Raw genomic sequence first — 7,545 nt, 5'->3', positions numbered from 1 at the left:
CTAATGATACCTCCTCCCCTCGCCCTGTCTCGGTTGGAGTTCCCCAAGGCTCCGTCCTTGGTCCACTTCTATTTTCTCTTTATACTGCCTCTCTTGGCAAACTTATTACCTCTTTTGGATTCCACTACCACCTGTATGCTGATGACACCCAGCTATATCTCTCCTCCCCGGACCTCTCCCCTGCCATCCTGCAACGTGTCACTGCTTGCCTTTCTTCCATCTCTGACTGGATGTCCTCCTGCTTTCTGAAACTCAACCTCTCAAAAACTGAGCTCCTTGTCTTTCCTCCTCCTAATACTGATCCTCCTCTTTCACTCTCCCTTCAAGTTTGTGGTACCAACATCAGTCCATCCTTGCAAGCGCGCTGTCTTGGCGTCATACTTGACTCTGGTCTCACCTTTGAGCCTCACATCCAGCATGTTGCCAAATCCTGTAGATTCCATCTTAAAAACATAGCCCGCATCCGCCCCTTTCTTGCACCAGATACTACCAAGGAGCTTGTCCATGCTCTGGTAATCTCCCGCATGGATTACTGTAACCCTCTCCTGATTGGTCTTCCCAAAAGCCGTACTGCACCCCTACAGTCCGTAATGAACGCTGCTGCTAGACTGATTTTCCTCTCTAGTCGTTTCTCTCACACCTCACCCCTCTGCCAGTCCTTACATTGGCTTCCTGTATGCTATAGGAGTCAATTCAAGGTACTAACTCACACCTATAAAGCACTGAACAACTCTAGCCCCTCTTATATCTCCTCACAGATCCATAGGTATGTCCCTTCCCGGTCTCTCCGTTCTGCCCGTGACCACCTCCTGTCCAGTACTTCTCGCGGGCGGCTCCCTTCCTATGGAATAGCCTGCCTACCGCCATCAGACTCTCCCCTAGTCTTGCATCTTTTAAGAAGTGCCTTAAAACTCATCTCTTTAGGAAAGCATATGGCCTCCAAGACTAACCCTTACCTCACATACCTGTCTCTTGCCCTCTCCTAAAGGGCAGTCCACCTTATTTGATTGCAAATTCCTGTCCTAATGTGTTTTACACCCACCTCCTATAGAATGTAAGCTCGATCGAGCAGGGACCTCTTCAACCTATTGTTCCTGTAAGTTTATTTGTAATTGTCCTATCTATAGTTAAATCCCTTCTCATAATATTGTAAAGCGCTACGGAATCTGTTGGCGCTATATAAATTGCAATAATAATAATAATAATAATCACAGAGTCTATAAAGTGTGGATATTTTATATTGTGTATTTTTAAATATTGAAGATTATTTGGTCACTTTTTACTTGTGCTAATTATCTTTTTATACACTTCAGATTGTTTTGTACCTGGCATTTTATTACTCTGGACTCCAAGCAATTCTAGGTGGGGATTATACCACCAGCGCGATCATCAAGGAGCAGTTGCCCTGCTCCTTTCTTGTGAGTACCATTTTATATATTCTATTCTTATCATTTTATCCAGTGAGCACTATTGGTTGTCTCTTTTTTATTTGAGTGTTGAACTTACCCCCTGACGGAGGAAGTTTACCCCATATCCTACAAGCGGGGATTGTACCGCTGTATGCCTTTTACACTAGAGCTAGCTATAGCTCTTGTACATGTGAGTTTTATACCAGCTACTTATACTTATATTGTTTTATCACTGGACTTATTGCACTTTTTGGTTCTCTATTTGTTTTATCTCTTGCATATGAGTGGACCCACACGGATGAGGACAGCAAGGACATTGTTCCTGACCAAGCACCTTATAGACTCTGTGATCCCAATAAGAGCATTTTAGATAAGACTCTTTTTATTCAGACTATTTGTTATTATTGTTTGATATAAAGTCTCTCTGGCGCAGCCCTTATCTTATTTTCTTCAGCCATGATATTACCCGGGCAGGGCATCTAGGCATTTGAAAAATGTATCATAGTTTCACTCAAGCGTTCTTTTGGCGCGGGGTCACTCGGGATCTAGAATACTTCCGAACCTGTGATATGTGCCAGCGAGTAGGGAAAAGAGGTGACCACCTCAAAGCTAAATTAAAATTCCTACCCATAGTAAATGAACCTTTCCACTGAGTAGCAGTGGATCTTATAGGGCCCCTAAGTAAACCAAGCCCCTCAGGAGAGAAATACATATTAACGGTGGTAGATTACGCTACCGGGTACCCGGAAGCGATAGCTCTATCAAAAATCCATGCGGAAACTGTAGCAGCCGCCTTGGTTAAAATATTTACCCAGGTTGGATTACACTGATCTGGCGGTCCAACGTGTAGAGACCCAGGGACACACTCCGTTACGGCAGCAACCGTATCGGATCCCTGAAGCCGTACAGGAAAATATGTTAAAGTAAATCAGATAAATGTTAGCTCTCTGAGTAATCAAACCCTCTCCGAGACCATGGGCCTTCCTGGTAGTGCTGGTACCGAAACAGTACGGTATGACCCGATTCTGTACTGAATACAGCAAACTTAATGATAGGACCGTGACAGATGTGTACCCCATGCCCAGGACAGATGAGTTATTGGATTGGATGGCGGGAGGAAACCTCACCACCATCGACCTGTGCAAAGGATACTGGTAGATTCCCATGGATTCGGCGGCCATCCCGAAGTCAGCATTTGTCACCCCTTTCAGCCTGTACCAATTCAGGGTCATGCTGTTTGGGATGAAGAACGCTAACTGGCCACAACACCGAACGAAAACCCAGGTTATGGCTTTCTTAGGGACAGCCGGATACTACCGACGGTTCGTACAAGACTATAGCTAAGCCCCTGACTGACTTGACCAAGAAAAACTTGCGCTGCCAAGTCCTGTGGTCCCTGGAGTGTAAGGAATCCTTTCAAAAACTGAAACAAGCCCTAACCGAGGTTCCAGTATTAACTGCTCCTGACCATTCCAAATGACTTGTCGTCCATACAGATGCCTCTATGTTCGGCTTGGGAGCAGTGTTAAGCCAGGTCGGGGACAATGGTGTGGAAAACCCGGTGGCATTCCTCAGAAGGAGAAGAAGGAGTGTCATGAGCCTTCAAGAATCTTCAACCTTACCTGTACGGATGCTCCTTCACCTTAATGACCAACCACAACCCCCCTGTCTGGTTAAATCAACTGGCGGGGGACAATCTCAGATACCAGCCAGGCAGACACCATAACAACACAGATTGGCTATCCTGACAAACAGAGCTAGAATGCTAAGACTTACACAGCTTTTCCAGACATCCCCACGCCGACCTGCCAGGGTCTAGCAGAGTATGCCGTACCAAGGAACTGGGGGGAGCGATGTAACAAACTGGCAATAGACTATGTGCTAAACTCCCTCCTAACAGAGGATAGTGAATTCTCCTATTTTATTCCCAGTTTCACCGAATGCCCTACAGTTCCCTTTGGTTCGTTATTGTCATTGAACCGAACACTGACCACCCTACCTTGCACGTTAGCTTCAAACAAATGACAGACTTAAGTATTGTTTCTGGGTGGCTGCCATTCATGTAACCGAACACCCATGCTCCAGTAAATGGTAGCCATCCCGAACCCAGGCAGCGGTACTTGGTCGTTGAGTGCCTGGAACTCTATTTCGGGCACTATGCCTCGCAAACACCGGGAAAATCATACTGCTCCGTTCTGAGACAAGCCAGGAGAACATTTTTCAGGGAAAAGACTCTCCCGAACATTGGCTAAGTACGAGCCAGGTGGAAACTTTGTTTATCATTATATAGGAACTCACGATAGTGGACAGGCAATGACCTCTTTTCCTCTGGAACTATTTTGGGCAGCAGCCATGTTTGCGGTCGGTCAAAACTTTACCCTGGTGGCGATTCGGCTATACTACACGGATCCGAGTGCTATTTGCACAACTTGTGCGCTCGGATCCAGGCTATACTACTTGTGGGGGTTCCTATCAAATTTGTATGTATTTTGGGGTGTTTTGTGTTTTTGTAGTGTACCTCAAGTGCATGGGAGATAATTAGTTTAAGCAAACTCACTTATTTCCCAGAAACAGAGGCGTCTGGACGAGCTTACTGTTAAACTGAATGGAAGACCCCATGCTGGGGGTTTGGGTATATAATCAGGCAACTTGGCCCTAATAAAGTATTCTGATTTACCCTTCAAGTCTTGGCTGATGTTTGGGAACACTCTGCAGGACTAGGGAGACTCTTATGCGGATATACTCAGCCGGAGAATAGGGGAGCTGTTACAGTCTCTCAGTTTATAGAGTTAATTTCACAGGTAGAGTCTGTCAGTTTATAGAGTCTATGTCAAAGGTGGGGTCTAAATTTATAGGGTCCATTTCTCAGGTGGGGGGTCGCTCAGTTTATGGGATGTTTCTCAGGTGGGGTCTTTCAGTTTATGGGGTCTGTTTCTCAAGTAGGGTCTCTCAGTTTATGGGGGCTGTTTCTGAAGTGGGGGGTCTCTCAGTTTATGGAGTCCATTTCTCAGGTGGGGGTCTCAGTTTATGGGGTCTGTTTCTCAGATGGGGGGTCTCTCAGCTTATGGGGTTGGACTGCCAGACAAGGTCGCCCCAGAAGTGCCCAACAGGGGATTTGACTCCCAACTAAGGTAAGCCTGTGTTCCTGCCTCTGAGCCACTTTGGTTCTTGATTTGGCCTAAAACTTATCCTTGCCAAGTCTCCAGCACTGAGGGCTGGACTTAACCTGTGACTGCTCCTGAGGGCAGTGTCAGTTCATTGACTCTGGTTCTACTGTCTGGTTCCTGTTTTTGAGTTTCCAGATCGTTTGTTCCTGGCTCCGTGTTCCTGCCTCTGAGCGGTTCTTGGTTTGGCCTGAAACTTATCCTTGCCAAGTCTCCAGCACTGGGGGCTGGACTTAACCCATGACTGCTCCTGTCAATCGTGGTCCAGCTGTAAAGCATTACTGATTAGCCAGGTATAAGATGCTGCCTCTCCCTGAGGGCAGTGTCAGTTCATTGACTCTGGTTCTACTGTCTGGTTCCTGTTTTTTAGTTTCCAGATCGTTTGTTCCTGGCTCCTGACATTGTCTTATTCGCATCGTCTATCCTGACTTCTGGCATCCTCTCACCTTGGCTTTCTTACCGTGTATCCTGACTTCTGGCATCCTCTGACTTTGGCTTACCCTTGACGATTCTCCTGCTTGTGTCCTTACCTGTACTGCGACTTGGAGCAACATCCTGCACAGCCCCCATGCACACACTCACAGGCCAGGTGAATTCTTACCTGACCACCTTGGCCTGTGTTTAATTGCAAGGGTGAGCATAAATCTCTGCCTACCGGACTCCCAACTAAGGTAAACCGTGATTGAATGAACTGACCAGCTTGGAGTCCGCAGAGATGTTCCAATTGCTAGCAAGTGTCCAGCATGGCCCAGACTGTTTCGGAGCTGCAGCGAGAAGTTCTATTTCTTAAAGGCACAGTACGCCCAGCCCCGGAACCTGTTTATTCTGAACCGTTTGTTGTTATGCCAGAAAGATTTTTCGGTAACCGTGCATCCTTCCTGTGCTTTAAGGTGGACTGTGAATTGTTGTTCACCCTGAACTTATGCTAACGACTTTGTAAGGGTCCGAGCAGCTATCAACCTGCTGTCTGGAAAGATGAAAATATGGGCACACCAAATGTTGCAGTCTGAGAAGCCTGTCCTTGACAGTTGGGAATCCTTTATGACTGCAATGGACTGTCAGTGCTTTGCCTCTATGAACGCGACTCCCAAGCTTGCTCCAGGTTCCCGCGGATCTCTGGTACCTAGAGAAAAAAACTACATATATGCATACAAAGACCCTGTCCTGTTGTAGCGTGAAACTACCTCCAGGGACCTGCCTGGATTCATTCGAACTAGGTTGCCTCCTAAGGAAAGAGACCGTAGGAGAGTCCATGGCCTGTGTTTGTACTGTGGGGAAAAAGGGCATTTCATCTCTCTCTGCCCAACTCGTCCACGTAGGCCAAGACTCCTTCAGTTAGGCAACTTACGGACTCATCTTGTCATCCCGGAAACACCGCCTAGAAGCTACCAAAGTTGCTATATGACCTGTCCACGTTCCAGGATACAAAAGGGTACCCATACTATGGTAAACAACATACCTAATACCCCTGAGGAATCTCCACCTCGTACTCCAGAAACATCCGTACCTCTTCCTGAGGACATTTCTATTCAAGCAAGCACCATCACCACTTGCTGCCTTGCCAAGAATGTCCTGTCACTTGACTGCACGTATGCCTCTAATGTCACAGTTGTACGTAAACAGGATCTCAAAGTATTCAAAAAAGCATTGAAAGCTGCAAATGCCTCCCCTGCGAACTACTAGACTAGAGCAAAGGCTACGGTAGATGCTGTGCTTCCCATGAATCTGAAAGGCCTTACGTATGGCATTGATGCCTTATCGGAGAACGTACCTCCTGCCAGAGAATGTATTCGATCTCTCAGAGGAAGAGGTTAATTCTGATCTGGAAGGAAATGAGCAACCAGTTCACGACCAGAGTGCATTCTTAAAGGGGGGATACTGTCACAATTCTCACCACGACATCCAGACTGCCAGACGAGGTCACCCCCAGAAGTGCCCAACAGGAGATTTGAACCTGGGTGCTTTATGGTTCTCAGCCTGTGTTCCTGCCTCTGAGCCACTTTGGTTCTTGATTTGGCCTGAAACTTCTCCTTGCCAAGTCTCCAGCACTGAGGGCTGGACATAACCTGTGACTGCTCCTGAGGGCAGTGTATTGGGTCTGTTTCTCAGGTAGGGGGTCTCAGTTTATGGGATGTCTCTTAGGTGTGGGGTCTCTCAGTTAATGGGGGGTCTCTCAGTTTATGGGGAGGTGTCTCTCAGTTTATGGGATGTTTCTCAGGTGAGGGGGGGTCTCAGTTTATGGGGGGGTGTCTCTCAGTTGGGGGTCTCAGTTTATGTGGGGGGTGTCTCTCAGTTGGGGGGTCTCAGTTTATGGGGGGGGTGTCTCTCAGTTGGGGGGTCTCTCAGTTTATGGGATGTTTCTCAGGTGAGGGGGGGTCTCAGTTTATGGGGGGGTGTCTCTCAGTTGGGGGTCTCAGTTTATGGGGGGGGTGTCTCTCAGTTGGGGGTCTCAGTTTATGGGGGGTGTCTCTCAGTTGGAGGGTCTCTCAGTTTATGGGGGGGGTGTCTCTCAGTTGGGGGGTCTCAGTTTATGGGGGGGGTGTCTCTCAGTTGGGGGGCTCTCAGTTTATGGGGGGGGTGTCTCTCAGTTGGGGGGTCTCAGTTTATGGGGGGGGTGTCTCTCAGTTGGGGGGTCTCAGTTTATGGGGGGGTGTCTCTCAGTTGGGGGGTCTCAGTTTATGGGGGGGGTGTCTCTCAGTTGGGGGGTCTCAGTTTATGGGGGGGGGTGTCTCTCAGTTGGGGGGTCTCAGTTTATGGGGGGTCTCTCAGTTGGGGGGTCTCAGTTTATGGGGGGGTGTCTCTCAGTTGGGGGGTCTCAGTTTATGGGGGGGGTGTCTCTCAGTTGGGGGGCTCTCAGTTTATGGGGGGGGGGTGTCTCTCAGTTGGGGGGTCTCAGTTTATGGGGGGGGTGTCTCTCAGTTGGGGGGTCTCAGTTTATGGGGGGGGGTGTCTCTCAGTTGGGGGGTCTCAGT

The sequence above is a fragment of the Pelobates fuscus genome, chromosome 2 (assembly GCF_036172605.1).
Source record: "Pelobates fuscus isolate aPelFus1 chromosome 2, aPelFus1.pri, whole genome shotgun sequence".
In the NCBI taxonomy this organism is placed as follows: domain Eukaryota; kingdom Metazoa; phylum Chordata; class Amphibia; order Anura; family Pelobatidae; genus Pelobates; species Pelobates fuscus.
The sequence above is the reverse complement of the archived record's forward strand: the minus strand, read 5'-3'. Positions refer to the sequence as shown.